Source organism: Leopardus geoffroyi, chromosome D1 (genome assembly GCF_018350155.1).
Source record: "Leopardus geoffroyi isolate Oge1 chromosome D1, O.geoffroyi_Oge1_pat1.0, whole genome shotgun sequence".
Lineage (NCBI taxonomy): Eukaryota > Metazoa > Chordata > Mammalia > Carnivora > Felidae > Leopardus > Leopardus geoffroyi.
The window spans coordinates 75,328,134-75,345,475 of record NC_059329.1 but is presented as its reverse complement, the minus strand read 5'-3'; the positions used below and the strand labels follow the sequence as shown (position 1 = coordinate 75,345,475).

Below are 17,342 nucleotides of genomic sequence, written 5' to 3'. Positions count from 1 at the left end.
TGGCAGAGAAATAGCAGTTGTTTGATGAGAAGTCAGCAGCCTCTGCTTGCACAAGTTTTATGGACCAGAAAGGCTGCCGGAACAAGCTCCCGTCCCCAGCCCGGCACTTCTCACGCACTTGCCTTTGCTTTTCCTCACCCCCAAATGCCTTCCTCAAGTTTGTTTAGATAATAGCAGCTCTATTGATACATCTTGCTCACACAATTCATCCAATTAAAGTGCACAACTAAGTGGTTTTTAATACGTTCAGAGTTGGGCAACCATCACCATAATCAATTTTAGAACATTTTTACGCCCACCAAAAAAACCCCCACGTCCACAAGCAGTCATTCCTTTCCCCCCATTCTCCCCCAACTCTGGGCAACCATGAATCGACTTTCTATTTCTACATTTGCCTGTTCTGGATATTTCGTGTCAGTGAAATCAGACCTTCCTCACTTTTTAAGCCCCACCCTGGGACCCAGTTCAAGCATCCTGGGGCCACAGCCTGACAAGACCCACAGACTCGGCCTCGGGAAATATGGGCAGAGGGACAGGCTTTGCCATTTCCTGGTGTGAGACCCTGACCAAGCCTCCTGGACCTGTCCCTTGGCCACAAACCAAGATTAATAAACAAGTGTCCCAGAGCCTTGCGGCGAGGACCCACCAAGATGGGGCGTGTGAACACACACATTGTACATGATAAAGCACATCACATGCAAATAAATAGAGCCCAATCCCAGCTTTTTTGGAGTTTATAAAGAAAAATAAAGAGCTGGTCTTCCTACCCTGATAATTCCAAGTCCTCTGCCCCAGCACCCACCTTTACTCTTCTTTTAAAACACTTTTTTAAGTTTATTATTTATTTTTGAGAGAGAGAGAGAGAGAGAGAGAGAGCATGAGGAGGGGAGGGGCAGAGAGAGAGAGGGAGACACAGAATCTAAAGCAGGCTCCAGACTCTGAGCTGTCGGCACAGTCAGAGCCTGACACGGGGCTCGAACCCACGAACCATGAGATCATGACCTGAGCCGAAGTCAGATGCTTAACTGACCGAGCCACCCAGGCACCCCCCACCTTCATTCTTCATATTCTTTTCTCCATGTGCCTAGGACACAGTTGCCAAAGAAAACTCAAGAGACGCTACCCTGACAAGCCAGGAAGAGAAGAGCTGCCCACTTCTCGGTGCTCTTTGGTGAGAAAATGACAGGACCGTCTTCACTGGGCAGGGTGTCAATGCAAAAGGTGCTGTGCAGTGACGAAAAACGGGTTGGACCGAGATGGTCCTGGCCCTAATGGCTGGTGCTGTTCTGTCACCTCTGGAAGCCCAATTGACCGCCTCCCACCTTCTTCCTCCCCTGCACGATTTGGGATAAAAATAGGTACAACCTCCTGAGGTGTGTGCTCGGATCACCTGAGATAGGACTTAGCCCAGAGCTGGGCTACTGGTCAGTAGTGAATTGTAGCCACCATTGCTAATATCATCATGGTTCTAATCATCACTGCCATTATCAGAGGGCAAGGCTAGCCAGTCTGTGAAGAGCACTGGCTCCCACCTCTTTATGCCTCAGTTTCCTCATGTTTAAATTAGACACAAATGGTACCAAACTCATAGGGTAACTGCGGGGTTCGGTGGGTTCATGCACATAATGTGCTTAGAGCAGTGCCTGGCACACAGAGCTGTAGGTGGATTGGTTAGTATTACTTCCTAAAAGGGTTTTTCCTCATTTCCTCATAGACCAACCCCAATCCCTGGATTTCTTCCTCTCACTGTATCTTCCTTTCACTGGATATCTTCCTCTCCCTGAATACCTTCTCTGGTCCCTGTTTTCCATTGCAAGTGTCCTTCTGGCATATCCCCAACTTGTAAAATGGCCTCTGGCTTTCCAGTCTCATTGGACAGTCTGTCTGCGCCTACAAAAGTCAAGGAACTAAAACCACCAGATAGTTCTTTAATACCCTGGGGAAGGAGGAGAGACCCAGACCCATCCTTTGGGAGGGGTCCCTGCAAGATCCAGCTCATAACATTTCTGGCTGAATGTTTTGGGCAAGATGAAAGCAATTCCAGCAAATACCAAGGGTTCAACTGATCAGCCTCCAGCATAAAATTCCATTTCTTCCTTAGAGTTCTAGGCATGGCAAATCAGTGGCTTAAGGGGGTAAACATTGGTGAAATCCAAAGAACCAGCAAAAAGAAGGTGGGACAACTGATTACCTTCCCATCTTGCTTCTGCTGATTGCATTATCATTTATCACAGCTCAGCAGGAAAAAGCTAGCAGAAGCATCCTATGATCCTGGGTTGAATAAATATCCCACTATCAGTGCTGGAAATACAAGCCTGATTCAGCCAAATCTTAAATGCATTTGCATCTAATCCCTTTATAATCCTTCCTATGGCATAGTATAAAAGCTGAACAAGACATTCCAGCCTCCCCAGGGTGCACAGGACATGGACACTCCTGTCCAAACTTTGGGATGTAATTATCTAAGGCTGGGTGCTCCTCTGAGAATTTGCAGCCCCTGCACTCGTGCTAATGACAACGTTCCTGTTCCAGATGATTTTGTGTACTTACAGACACACACACATACACAGATGGACATCAGGAGGCTAAACTTCAGTCAGAAGGACCAAGTTGAAAGGGATCCTTTTTTAAGTTTTGGGGAGAGAGAGAGAGAGAGAGAGAGAGAGAGAGAGAGAGAGAGAGAATGTATGAGCAGGGGAGGAGCAGAGAGAGAGAGAGAGAGAGAGAGAGAGAGAGGGAGGGAGAGGATCCCAAGCAGGTTCCACACTGTCAGTGCAGAGTCAGATGGGGGGCTTGAATCCACGAACCATGAGATCATGACCTGAGCTGAAATCAAGAGTCGGACGATTAACCGACTGAGCCATTCAGGCACCCCCAGGTTGAAAGGGATCTCAAGGGTTGTCCCAGCCACCTATCTCTATCCTCATTTTACAGGACAGAGCACTGGAGTGCAGAGTAAGGACTAATTTGCCCTAATTAATGCTCTGTTCTTTTTTTTGTTTCCTCATTTGTCAAATGCAAATCATTTCCCCTGTATTTCAGGGGTTTTGAGGACTAAATTCGAACTGCAATACATGCTTAGTAATTTTACTGTCTTCTCTTCCTTCCCATGCTGACCTGCTATGTAATGACTCTGTTCTGTTTTCTCTTGAACACTTGGTAGGACCACAGCCATCCCGCCAAATATTGAGGAAGCCGGAAAAGCTATGACGTTTTCCCCTTGCGAGGCACAAGCTTTCCCCCCAATGCAGATGGGAGGACTTTGGAGGTTATATCCGTTCATCTATTTATTCAGCAAATTCAGAGTCAGTCATTGTTATAAGCATTAAGGGATACAAGAGTAATAAAAGATTTACTAAGAGAGACAGATCTTAATCAAATCATTACTCTCGTAGTTAATTAAAGTTTTCATAAATGATACAAAAGGCAGACAGGTGGCTGTAAGAGTGTGTAACAGGAGGACTTAGCATAGCCTGGGATCGGGGGTAGTCAGGGAAGGCTTCCCTGAGGAGGAAGTATTTCCCTCAGATATGAAGGATGATCAGGTATCTGTCCAACAACGAGTGGGACTAGGGGTGAGGGCTGGAGCGAGCAGCTCAGGAAGTGAGAGCGACGAGTGCAGAGGCCCTGGGGAGAGGAGTTACCTGCCAGATTTGAGGAACCAGATCGGACTAGAGAGAAGTCTGGTTTTGTGCTTGAATACTTATTTGTTTTTGTTTAGCTCGGAGGAAGACGAAGATCATCAGCCCCAGAGCCCTGGGGAGGAAGGTCCGTTGGAGGGGGTAGTCAGTGAGTCAACCCACTGATCCTGACTCTGATCCTGACCCATAATTCAGACCAGGGTAGGAGCTGCCACAGCTCCAGAGGAATGGGTGAGACAGTCCTAGGAAGAGATCTCTGAACCCCTGAGACTGAGCAAGGCTGGTCCACAGAGCAGTCCCCACCAGTAGACCCTTATTCAAACACCCCTCTCCCCCAATCTTGCCTCACCACTGCCTTTGCTACAGAAAGAAATGTGTTCCTATTTCATCAAGGACCCATCTTCCAGAACCAACTTGAAATCTAGAAGACCGCATAGCTCCCAGTGTTTTGGGGTTTCATGTCTGTATTAATCCTTATCCCAGGGACACTGTATATAGCACTTAAGAGCTTGGGTTCTATAGTTAGACCTCAGAGGTCTGAATCCTGACATTGTCATTTACTAGCTATGTAACCTCAGGCAAGTCTCTTAACCTTTCTGTGTCCTCATCTATAAAATGAAGATGACAATTTACTCACCTGATAGGGTTGCTTATAAAAATTAAATGAAACAATGTAGGTAAACATTAGGACAATAGGTGGGATTCCTCGATAAATGGAAGTTGCATTATTATTATTAATTATTATCATTAATATCACCATCAGAGCAACCATGTAATACATGTCCACAATATTCCGGAAACTGAGCTAAGTGTTTCACATACCTTAATTTGAATGCCCCCACAGTTTGGCACAATGATCCCAATTTTCTAAATGAGGAAACTGAGGCTCCGAGGAATTCAGTGACACAGCTATTAAGTGACAATAAAGATTCACACTCAGGCTCTAAAAGCAGTCCACTCTCTACATTTCTATCCCAAGTTGGCCACTTCTCATCAATGTGCTGTAAAATCCTGTTAATTACAACTAATGAGAATGAGGTTCTATACACTACCTGTTCATTGATTTGCAGATTTTTAATATCATTCCTTGCCCCAGGGGAACTCTCCAGGGGGCCATCATTACCATACAATTCTTTGGGGGAAACGAAACAACAGCTGGCCCTGCCAATCACCATGGCAACACTCCCGTAAGTACATAGGATCGCATCAACAGAAAAAATCTATATATACGTATATGTTCTATATTTGCCCTTAAACGCTACGTTATACATTGACTCGTTGATGACACCATCAGGGCTCAGGTAGAGGCATTTTCAATCCGCTCCAAATCTCTCCCTCTTCTAGGATGCTTCCAAGACCCCATCAAGCGGGCACAGGCAGGGACAGACGTTGCTAGGGAAAAGGGATCATTGCCAAGTTCTGGCCCACAGCAGCATATGCTTCACGGTGACAATGTGTAAGTGTGGGGATGGGGATGGTGTCGTGGGCGTGTGACCTATATAGTTGCATAGGGCTCTGCGTTCAGAAGGGTCCATGCTTGGTTTAGTGATCTGCTTCTGCCAACTTCAAATTCTTAATAATTTTTAAACGAGGAGCCATGCGTGTCCACTTTGCACTGATCCCCACAAAATACGCAGTAGATCCTATGTGAGGAGTGAGCAATGGACAGGTACTTTATGCATTTCTTTTCTGGACGGCATTTTCCTCCTCTTTTCATCTCTCTCTCAGATCTGTGAATCCACCCAATATTCTAGCTCAAGAGTTGTTTTTTTTTTAATTTTTATGTATTTTTATTTTTTTCATTTTGTTGTTGTTTTTTTTTTTTTTTTAATTTACATCCAAATTAGTTAGCATATAGTGCAACAATGATTTCAGGAGTAGATTCCTTAGTGCCCCTTACCCATCTAGCCCACCCCCCCTCCTTAATCCCTCCCATAAGCCTCTGTTTGTTCTCCATATTTATGAGTCTCTTCTGTTTCATCCCCCTCCCTGTTTTTATATTATTTTTGTTTCCCTTCCTTTATGTTCATCTGTTTTGTCTCTTAAAGTCCCCATATGAGTGAAGTCAGATGATTTTTGTCTTTCTCTGACTGATTAATTTCACTTAGCGTAATACCCTCCAGTTCCATCCACGTAGTTCCAAATGGCAAGATTTCATTCTTTTTGATTGCCGAGTAATACTCCATTGTATATATATACCACATCTTCTTCATCCATTCATCCATCGATGGCCATTTGGGCTCTTTCCATACTTTGGCTATTGTTGATAATGCTGCTATAACCATGGGGGTGCATGTGCCCCTTCAAAACAGCACATCTGTATCCCGTGGATAAATGCCTAGTAGTGCAATTGCTGGGTCGTAGGGTAGTTCTATTTTTAGTTTTTTGAGGAGCCTCCACACTGTTTTCCAGAGTGGCTGCACCAGCTTGCATTCCCATAGCTCAAGAGTTTTTATCAAAACTCAATGGTTTTCCCCCAGGGAAAGCAGCCATGCTAACGTCACCAGAGTGGAGCCACTCATAACCCTACAGATAATAGTCGCTCTGTGCTTCGTGCTGGCTAGGTGCTGGGCACCACACTCAACTGGAACTGATACGATTTCTGATCTGGAAGATGGGTGGGTACTATCAAACCCATTTTACAGTTGAGGACACTGAGGCTCAGAGAAATCCAGTCACTTCCCAAAGTCCTTGGGACACAAATCTTATGAACAGTCCCAAAGGCCTTCTCAAGGCTGCTCACTCTCCCTTGGCTGCTGCTGTGCCTCACTTGGGCCCAGGTGATTCTGCCAAACCTCTTACAAGTCCTAGGAGTGGGGGTCCTTCCCAGCCACCTGCCCAGAGATCCTGGCTCCTCTGACCTCTTCTAGACTTGGATGAAATACTATGTAGCCTGGTGTGAGAACTGACATCCCAGAGGCTGCTGATGGCACTGGGGGACACAGTCATTAAGAAGAGTGAACTCCCACTGGGGCATGCTGGCCACATCCTCCCCTTCTCTTCCTCTCTCCATGGACTATTTCACGACAGTCTCCTCTTGCTGCCCGTTCACAGAATCCTCATGCGCCAAGCCAAGAGATCTTGTGTGGTGACCTGGGTGTTTCTCCACGGCTCTTTGTCAGACAACAGCCATCAAGGTAAGACACCACAGCGTTGTTTCGCATCCTCTCACCTCATTTCCCTTTTGTCTCACCTTCGTGGCCTGGGTTGGCAGCCCCCAAATGAAGCATCCAAATCTTCATCTTTGCTTCAGGCTCTGTATCCTAGAGAAGCTGGTCTAAGACACATCTAGGCAGACCGCCTTCTCACTATGGAAGGTGGAGCTTCCTACAGGCTGAACTTGGATGTGAGGTGTGATTTATGGCTCTTTGGTCCCGCCATGAGCTGTAGGAATGACTCCCATCTAAAAGATACAGTGGTCATTTCCAGCCCTGCTGACCAGCGCTAGTCTTCCTTCTTCTCCCGGCCTGCCCATTGCATCCTAGTCTTACAGGGACCCTCCCACCCACCCTAAGCCATGGTTAATCTGTCCACTGGGGACACCTGACCTGAGCTGAACCAATGAATTCCTCCCTTCCTTGGGATTTTTTAAAAGCGGGGATTAAGTGACTCAGTCTGTTTTCCTTTACACACTCTCTCTGAAACAAACACCCACAGGATCTACAGCTGGATGTAAGAAATCTCGTGAGTGGTTAGTGGCCATGCTGTCTGCCACCTAAATAAGGTCAGCCTGTGGCACGAAAGAAGAATTCTGCCAACACGCCGAGAGAAACCAAGGCAGGAGCTACTGAAAGAGACTTACTGGCTGTCCCAGGCATGGCTCCTGAGTTCCTTAAGCTCAGCTGGTCTTTTACCCTCCTTGGGGTTTACTTGGTCTAGGTGCTTATCTACTACCTTCCATTAAATGCCCCCTGTTACCCAATGCCATCCTAATGGCGTCTCTGTCATGGGCCACCAAAGGAAGCCCAGTGAGCACAGTGTATTTCCACTGACGGGAGTGGAATGTAGAAGTGGGAAAAGGCTGGGTTTGGGAGGCCTACAGGCCTGGGGATGAGTCCTGAACTCCATGGCAAGGAGTTTAACCTCTCTGTGCCTCAGTTTCCAGATCTAAGAAATCAGGAAAACACTACCATCTTTCAAGGTAAGCATGAGGATCTAATGAGATCATGTGTATAACATGCGTAGCACAGCCTGCTCCCCATCCCCCAATATCTGCTCAAAACGCTGACTCCCTTTCCCTGTCTCCCAAGTCAGTGGTGGGGACTATCTGTAGAGGCAGGTTTTGCTTCTGGCCCGGGACCCATTGGGTGTAGTCACAAAGCCCTGTGAGTTGCTCTGAACTGTCTTCATCCTAGCACTCTAGACTGAGAGAACAAGACCCAGAGGCTTCCCCCAGAAACTGAAGATTCATAAACTCTCATCCCCGAAGTCTACCTCACATGTCATATAGCTTCACCGTTCACACTGGACCACTTTGAAAACCCTCAAGAAGTGGTCATTTAGCCTGGCCCTAATACCTTCAGTGACAGGATGCTCACTGCCTCACAAAGGCAGCACATTCAAGTTTTACATAGCTATGACATTTACTTTGCCTCCTCCAACAGGCTTGGAGTCTTTGACACGTTGGAAGTTCCAGATTTCTGTAACACAGTGGGATCAAAGCCTTGAAGCTCTTCTGTGTATGTCACCATCATGAGCCAAGGAGAGACCTTCGAAAAAGACAACAGATAGCTCCCTTTCACACGCACCATGTTAGCACAGTACTTGGTGTCCACACGCCATGATCATAAGGCCAGAATCATCTCGAAGATTGAAGATGGCAAATTCTTTGACACACTGCCCATCCAGAGGCAAAGTCTACGTCCCATCCCCTTGAATCTGAGTGGGCTCTATTTCCACTCTGATAGAATATGGCAGAAGTGACACTGTGCCGGTTCCCAAAGCCAGGCCTTATGAAGCTGGCAGTTCCCATCCTCTGTCATTCGGAACACTGTCTCTGGGAGCATCGGACTTCAAACCCTCAAGCCACCATGCTGCTGCAGCCCGATGTAGGTGCTCCAGCTCAGAGTTCCACCTGAGCCCAGCCTTCGGGGCATCTCTCCAGCCAAGGCCCGTATGTTGGGTGAAACCATCTTCTACCCTCCAGGTCAACTCATCGCTGGTTGAATCCCACAAGTGACCTTACTCCACACGATGCCATATGGAGCAGAAGAATCACTCAGCTGAGCCCTGCCCGAGTTCCTAACCCACAAAATTATAAATTATAATAAAATGGTTGTTATTTTAAGTCACTGACTTTGGAGGTGATTTGTTACGTGGTGACATATAACTGGAACAATTATTACCTCATCCAACAGATGAGAAGACAGAGGCTGAGTAAGGTAAATGAATTATCCAGATGTTTGGGGACCAACAGGTAGGGCTGGAACCCAAGACTTCTCATTCTTAGTCTTGTTTTTCTACTTGATCTTGATGACACTGCGAACACCTAGACCATCAGCAGCAAAGATCACCAACCATTCATTTCAATTTTAGCTGAAGTAACATTATCTGGCACTTCCATGGCCTGGTGTCAGTAGAGCTCTTTGGCTTTGTTCTAAGTGCTTTCTTCCCATTTACTTATTTGACCCTCACAACAACCCTACAAGGTAAATGTTATTATAAGGTCTACTCGGTAGATAGGGAAACTGAGGCACAGACTGATTAAGTGTCTTGCCAAAGGCCACGTAGCTAGAGAGGCACAAAGCAGGGATTTGAACGCAGTTACTTTGGCTCCTGGGACCATGTGCCTAACCACTAAGGAGACCGTCATTCAAAAGAGCCAGGCCGTCTTAGGTCAACTCAGAGGTGATCTGAATTCATGGCCACTGTGTGTGGCTCAGTGCCACATTGACTTCCACCCCGAGCTCTCAAGTCCTTAACGGTCTTTAGAAGCTTTTAGACTTGAGACCCGCCCATTGTTCACTTACAATATGGAGCAAAGCTGTAAAGGACATAGATGTTTTACATCCAGTTGGGTGAAGGGAAGCATCTTTGTGTCTGCCTGAAACCCTGACAGAGAAGCCGGGGCCACCCAATGAATGCCACAATTAATTTCCCAGTGCGCAATATTGCCTGTGGGGAGAGGAGGCACTGGTTCATTTCTTATTCATGAAGTCACACTGCCAAGCTTCATTTGCATGAAGTAATTTCTGCTGCTGCTACCCCGCCATAAAACACATCCGTTTCTCCTACAGGATCTGGTCTCGTTGCACCAACAGAGATGAGTAAGCAGTAAATGCTGAAGGAACACACCCTTTGGACCATTTTAATCAGAAAGGTGTCTGTAGCTAACAATAAGTGATTTTATAGGAATCTAAAATACGTTGGACTCAAAGTACTCAAATGCAACTCTGCCTCAAGATCTATTTGGGGGAAAGTGTTTAGCATTTCTCTCTGCTTGGCCAAACGCTGATTTCATAACCAGTGGAGCTATAGAACTATAGTTGTCCAGGAAAAAAAAAAAAAAAAGAAGAAGAAGAAAAAGAAGCAGGAGACAGGTCGGGGGGGGGGGGGGAGGGTGGTGGTCAATAACCTGCCAAAGCCTGATGAGTTAAGTCACTGGAAATGACCCTTTGTATGGCACATCCTGCAAAGATGTCCACATCCTCGCCGCTGGAACCTGTGAATATATCACTTTACATGCAGATGGGGCTTTGCAAATGTAATTAAGGTGAAGGACCTTGACACAGGGAGAGAATGCTGGGTTATCCAGGTGAACCCAGTCTAGTGATGCGAATCCTTAAAAGTGGAGGAACTTTCCAGACTACAGTCAGTCAGAGAACTATGACTACAAATGAATGTTCAGAGGGACGCAACATTGCTGGCTTTGAAGACGGAGGAAAGCGGCCACAGACCAAGAGACATGGGTAGTCTCTAGAAGCTGGAAAAAATCAAGGGAACAGATTTATTCCCAGATTCTCCAGAAAAAAAATCGCAGTCCTCCTGACACCGCAATTTTGAGACCCTGTCAGACTTCTAACCTCAAGAACAGTAAGATAATAAATTTGTGTTGCTTTAAGTCACTATAGTTGCGGTATAGTTTGCTACAGCCACCATAGAAAATGAATATACCTTGTATTAAGAGTTCTCCAACATTCATTAGCTGTGTGACCCTGCCTGAGTCACCTCACCTATCAGAAGTAGGGAGGGTTTTGTGAGTCTTAAAGTGCATTGTGGAGGTAAGATTTTAATATCATTAATATTATTATTCCAGCTGACCACACTCCATGCGAGCAACAGCCCAACTGGGATGGCTGGGACTTTCCAATTCATAAGGCTTAAAAATCATTTAAGCAATTAATGCCAGCCTCCTCCTCACCAAATATTTTCCCAGGCACAATTTAAAAAAAATGACAGGAAGTGCTTTATCATTTCGCCCGGCCGCTCTTTAAGATACATCCCAGATACTAACTGGGGAGGGCCGTATCAGCTATTTATTGCCACAATAATGCTATGTAACAAGATACCTGAAAAATCCATTGCTGAAAACAATAAACATTAATTTCGTTCACGAGCCTGTGGGTCTGTGGTTTAGGCTGGGCTTGTCTGGGAAGTGCTGGCCGTGACTCAGTTCACTCTCATGACTGGTGGCCAGATGGCTGTTGGGTGACCAAACTCTTGTCTGTGTGCTTCTCACCATCTACCAGGCCAGCTTGAGCACCTTCTCATGGCAACAGAATTAAGCAAGAGCAGGAGCAGAGATGTGCCAATGTCTTTTCAAACCTCTGTATGTGTCACAGGTAACATCCCATTGGCCGAAACATGTCACGGGTTGAGCCTTAGAGCCAAGTAAATGGTTCTTTAGTGCAAGGAAGTGCGGACACATGGCTAAGGGCATGGATAGAATGGTGTGTGTGTGTGTGTGTGTGTGTGTGTGTGTGTGTGTGTGTGCGCGCGCGCATATGAAGAATTGGGACCATTGATATAGTTAATCTACCCCAGAGAAGGAAAGCAAAGAAAACTGGGTCATCTTTATTTGAGATTTATTAAGCACCTACTGTAAATCGGAAACTCATCTAGGGGATATGGAGATTAACAAAACCTCTTAGGGAGGGAGCCTTTTTTCTAACGGAATGCCTAACATGAGTGCTCAAGGAGCAAAAGAACAGCATTTGATGCACTCCTACAACGTGCCAGGCCCAGGTCAGTCACTGGGGACATAGCTGCAAACACTATGTTACCTCATTGACTGTATGGTAGCTCTGAAAGATGATCTCTATACTCATCTCTATTTAAGAGGCAGGGAAATCAAAGCTGAGCAAGGTGATGCCCAAGTTCAAGATACTGAGCTACATCGATCTCATTCCAAAACCCAGATTCATTCTACTCCACTCTGAAAAACGTTCTTTCACTGGTTAAGAGACACTTAAGTGCCCGGCACTGTCCACATCTCCTGAGAAATGACTCATGACACTTCCCCCTTCCAGCATCTATCAGACATCACCAACTGCAAAGAGAATCCCTACCTTCTCCCACCTTTACCCTGGTGTGGTGTCATCATGGTTGAGAGATGCTAACTAGCTCCTTTAAAAAAAAAAATGCAACAACAGAAACCTTCTAGGAGAAACAATTCATCATCGTTACGGCAACCTCTGGTTCACTTCAATCTTAGGTGCCCGGCCTTTTATTTATAGTGCCTTCAAAGAGGTTCCAAGTCATTAATTGCTCACCACTTACACCAATTAGATGAGGTGAGCACTCCTGGAGAAATCACGTTACCCAGGTAGCAAAGGCAGCTGTGCCTGCCTAGGGTTTGGCTCTGCTCTCTAAGAAATCTACGTGACAGCCCAGAGGTGGTCTGAGCAGGTTGCCTGGGCCATATGGTTCAAATAAAATGAATGGGCTATAGACAAATGTTGACTGTGGATTTACTTCAACAACACAGATTTGAACATGATGAGAGGTTAACCTAATGGTTTAACCATAGTACCTCGCTACTAAATGAGAAAAAACCTTGGGGAAAAGCTACTTTAATAACAGAGTTGTCAACTTAGTGAATTAAACTTGACTGAGCGAGGCTTTGTACGTCTGGTTGTGACATGACACTCGACAGCATATGCTGAACCCAGATTGTGAGCTACTTGAGAGCAAGGACCTTAGTTTTCCCATCTTTGGAACCCAGCAGACAGTCAGCGTTCAATCAATATTTCAGGGAATGAATGTGTGGATGAGTGAATGGATGGATAGGAGGAGGACGGACAGGCAGATGGAGAGATGAATGAATGTAACAGCATAAATCTGGGGATAAACAGGTAGGAGTGAATGTTTGCGGAATAAATGAATGGGTGTGGATTTTTTAAAAGTCAAGTTCCACAATATTTACAGGGCTGGATGGGAACAGAAAGAAAACATTTACTGAGCACCTTCTGGAGATCAACACGATATATATATTTTCTCATTCAGTTCTAACTGCACGCCTCCAGAGTTGGCTTAACCATCCTCTGTGTATAGAAAAGGACACTGAGGCTCAGAGAGGGGAGCCTCCACTTAGGGGACCTGGCCAAAGAAGCCAGGGTTCAAAGCTAAGTCTGCCAGTTTCCTAAAGCCTGTGCCCTTCTCACTGCGAGTTGGGAGGACTCTGGGGGATCTGGTTTTGCAGCTGGGGAAACTGAGGCAGAGGGAAGCACAATGATTTAATCACAGCCCCTAGCGGGTCTGTGGCAAATAAGAACCAGGGAGCTGCCTGGGTCTGTTGTCCTCTTCTCCAAAGGAGCCATATAGTGCATGGGGACGGCCCAGAGAGACTGGAGCCACCAGGGCAGCATAGAGAGACAGGAGCCACCAGGGCAGCATACAGAGCCCGGAGCCTGAGCTCTGGAGTCATGCTGCCTGTGTTTGAATCCTGGCTCTATAACTTCCCAAGTGCGTGTTCTTATGCAAGTTACTTAACTTCTTAGTGCCTCAGTTTCCTTATCTGTAAAATTAGGACAAAGATAAAATGATCCCAGGATGAGCTCTAATGGTATCTGGCTGAGAATAAGCAAGCCGTGGACGTTCGCGACCATTCTTAGAGTTGGCTGCTCCAAGCTCCTTTTTGTTGCTTGCCGCTCCAAACCTGACAACCCCCTCCTCGACATTTGAGCAGAAAGGGACTCCTGGGGGACCTTCTGCCAGCTGATGTTTAGGAGCAAGACATTCTGAAAGGGAACTGTATTTTCTCTCTGTGGCTTTCAGGTCACAAGTTCAGGTGGTGGGCTTACCCCCTGGTTAGCAAAATTCATTCACTCCCACTCTGTGATTAATGACTCCTGAACTCCCGGAGCCATGCGGACCCCGGGGCCTGGGGCTGCAGCTGTTTGCATAACCACGGAAAAGCAAGGAGAAAATTCTAAAATAGGAAGGGAGCCTGGGAAATCTGAGGCAGTGAAAAGCCAAGCAACAGCAAACACATTACACCACTCCAGGGAGGCTCCCAACCCCACATTCTGAAAGTGCCCTCTCAACCGGGGGAATGAACCTTTTTTCCCCCAGTACGTTCTGGTACCTTCAGTCTCTTGTCATGGGGCAAAAGCCTGGATGGAGGGAAGAGAGTTACCCATTATTGAACGCCTACTACATACTAAGACTATTTTATTTCCCGCGTATTCACATAGTACTTAGGATGTGCCAGACACAGTGCTAAGTAAGCACTTAATAAAAATGCTCGGTCAGGGTGCTGGGCATCGAGGAGGGCACCTGTTGGGATGAGCACTGGGTGTTGTATGGAAACCGATTTGACAATAAATTTCATTTAAAAAATGCTCGTTCATGGGGCGCCTGGGTGGCGCAGTCGGTTAAGCGTCCGACTTCAGCCAGGTCACGATCTCGCGGTCCGTGAGTTCGAGCCCCGCATCAGGCTCTGGGCTGATGGCTCAGAGCCTGGAGCCTGTTTCCGATTCTGTGTCTCCCTCTCTCTCTGCCCCTCCCCCGTTCATGCTCTGTCTCTCTCTGTCCCAAAAATAAATAAACGTTGAAAAAAAAAAATTCTAAAAAATGCTCGTTCAATCTTCGTAACAACCCCATGAAGCAGACTGTGACTATTGCCATTTTATAGAAGGGGAGGGGCAAAAAGAAGTAAAGAACTTTCTCAAAGTCAAACAGCCAATATCTGGTAGCACCAGGATTCAACTCTGTAACTCTGCACGCTGGGATGGCTGCTGTTCACCGTGAGTCCTATGAGCAATCTAGAAGGTGGCTGTCATCGCTCTCCACTTTATAGGTGAGGAATCCGAGGCACAGAATGATTAAGTGATGTGTCCAAGCACAACAAGTGAAATTCCGAATTAACCCTAGGTTTGGATGAACTCAAAGCCTGTACCCCCTATTTTGTCACTAGGAGCCAACCTGGCCTTAAGCAATAACAGTCAATTGGAATGGATTTTTTAGTGATGACTTACCAAAAATTTCCTGGAATAATTCTCACTTCATTTTTGAGAGAGAGAGAGAGAGAGAGAGAGAGAGAGAACAGGAAGAGACAGAGGGAGAGGGAGAGAAAGAATCTTAATTAAGCAGGCTCCATGCTCAGCATGAAGCCCAACACAGGACTTGATCTCACACCTGTGAGATCATGACCTGAGCCAAGATCAAGAGTCAGATGCTTAACCAACTGAGCCACCCAGGTGCACCTCATGTCATTTTAAAAACAGATTTCTCTTAGGTGCCTGTTTTGACAGCCAGTCTCCCAGATGGCCCCCAGTGATCCTTGCCTCCTGGTAATCATGCCTGTGTATAGTCTTCTCCCACGGTGAACAGGACTGACCTGTGTAACAAATAGGACACTCCAGATCTGATGTCCTGTGACTTCTAAGGCTAGATCCTAAAACATGTTGGGGAACATGCCTTGTTCCTTCTCGAATCACTTGCTTTGGAAGAAGTCAACTGCCATGTTGTCAGGACACTCAAGCAGCCCTCTGGAGAGGTCCACCAGACAAGGACCTTCTCCAACCATCAGCCCCAACATGCCGGGCATGCGACTGAATCATCTTAGAAGTGGATCCTCCAGCCGAGCTCGTAGCTGAGTTTGCTTCCATTTCTCCTAGCAGAGAACACAGCACGCAGCACACAGTGGTCTGGTTACGGTCTGTCACGCCCAGTTGAGTCCGTGCATCTGCCTCATCTCTGGCTGCCCTAACGAAAAGCCTGGTGCTCCCTTGCTGAATGAACGAAGGAGACAGCCAAGGTGAGGTAAGGAAAGAACCAAGAAGATAAGGCAACCCAGCTGTCACAGGCTGAGCAGACAGCTGGGTTCATGCTGTGACCTGAGCAGTTAATGCGTGTTCCCCTCCCAACTGTCCAGCCACAGAGTTACCTCCGGGTCCTCTGGAGACCAGGGCCCTAGAGGGTAGGCATAAGTTTCCCCGCCAGGCGGCCCCTGATCTGTCCCCACAACTCTCCCCTAAGGGACAGAGACGAGGCCCAGCAGAGGCAGAGGGGGGGACGGGTGCAGTGGTCCTGATCAGGAGCCCCAGTACCACAGTAGTCCAGTGGCCAGCTGGGGTCTGCAGGAGGCTAACTGGGAATGGGGTGAGGAGGACAGGGAAGAGGATGGCAGGGCCCCAAGACCAGACCAGCCATGTGCTCCACGGCCACAGCCACAGCCACCATGGGCTCTTAGGCCTAGCAACCCTGCTCCCATAGGAACCCGTGGACTGAGCCACGCAGGGCAAGCACTCAGGATTCTGAGGGCCTCCGGTGACCTTCAGCCAGGCTGTACATCAGACTCATCTGCGAAAGAGTGATTCAGGAAACCCGGGGTGGGGCCCTACTATCTCTAGAATAGACAAGCTCCACAGGCGACTCTGATATGCGACCTGGGCTGAGAACTTCCACATGTAGAGCATAAGCTTTGCAACCAGACACATCGGGGTTCAAACCCTGGCCCAGCTACGAATGATCTGTGTGGTATCATCTCTCAGAGTCTTAACTTTCCTCATCTGTAAAATGGGGACAACTTTATAGGGAGGTATGAGGGTTAAATGGCATGTCAGCATTGCCTCATAAAGAGCACGTATTTATTAAGTGTATGGTAAGTACCAGTACATGCCAGCTCAAAGAAGAGAGGTTTGGAGCCTAGGAAGAATACCAACCTATAAGCCATGCCGTTGTCACCTATGAGCCGAGACTTCAGAGATCCCAGGGAGCCTGGCCTGAGTCCCTTGGACAATTAAGTGAATGACGACTTACAACAGGAAGCCCCCACCCAGTTGGTGGGTGCTCCTGCCTCAGTGACCCAACTGGGCCCCTCCACCGCCCTGCTCCAACCTCACTGAGCTGTCTTGTCTTCCGTTCCCCAGGGCAGTCAAACCAGGCACTGAAACGCCAGGCACCTGGGGCAGCGACTCAGCTGCCGGGGGGGGGGGGGGGGGTGCTGTGTCCCAGAGGCTTTCTGCTGGGTGTGCAGGGGCCAGGCCGGCATCCGTCAGCACCACAGCGGCAGACCCAGCCGGAGGGGAGATAAAACAATTCTCTACTAAGAGGATTTGCAAAATACACAGCACATTAGCTAAGCGTATGTGGCTAGTGGGCTAATGTCTTCTTCCCTGCGTGGTTGTTTTGTTTTTTTGTTTTTTTTTAGGCAAATAACTTTTCTTCATCATAGAGAAGAGAGAACTGAAATCCACTCTCTGGCTGGCATTCATTAGGTGCAGGAGACCTTCCTCCAGGTCAAAGAAGAGGCTGGGA

The 17,342-nt window shown here is 47.2% G+C and overlaps 1 protein-coding gene and 1 long non-coding RNA gene across 4 annotated transcripts in view; one reads left to right on the top strand and one right to left on the bottom strand.

Moving 5' to 3' along the window:
- NAV2 (neuron navigator 2) overlaps positions 1-17,342 on the bottom strand; it is a 740,939-nt gene that overhangs the window by 574,756 nt on the left and 148,841 nt on the right. The gene's annotated exons all lie outside the window — the stretch shown is intronic.
- On the top strand, positions 2,733-8,928 carry LOC123601482. 2 transcript variants are annotated; one of them, XR_006714127.1, is made up of 5 exons: positions 4,985-5,097; positions 6,696-6,778; positions 6,895-6,992; positions 7,299-7,782; positions 8,246-8,928. It is a non-coding gene; the product is annotated as an uncharacterized LOC123601482 (long non-coding RNA). The 2 variants fall into 2 exon arrangements; XR_006714128.1 differs by lacking the exons at positions 6,895-6,992; positions 7,299-7,782 and having other exon boundaries at positions 2,733-5,097.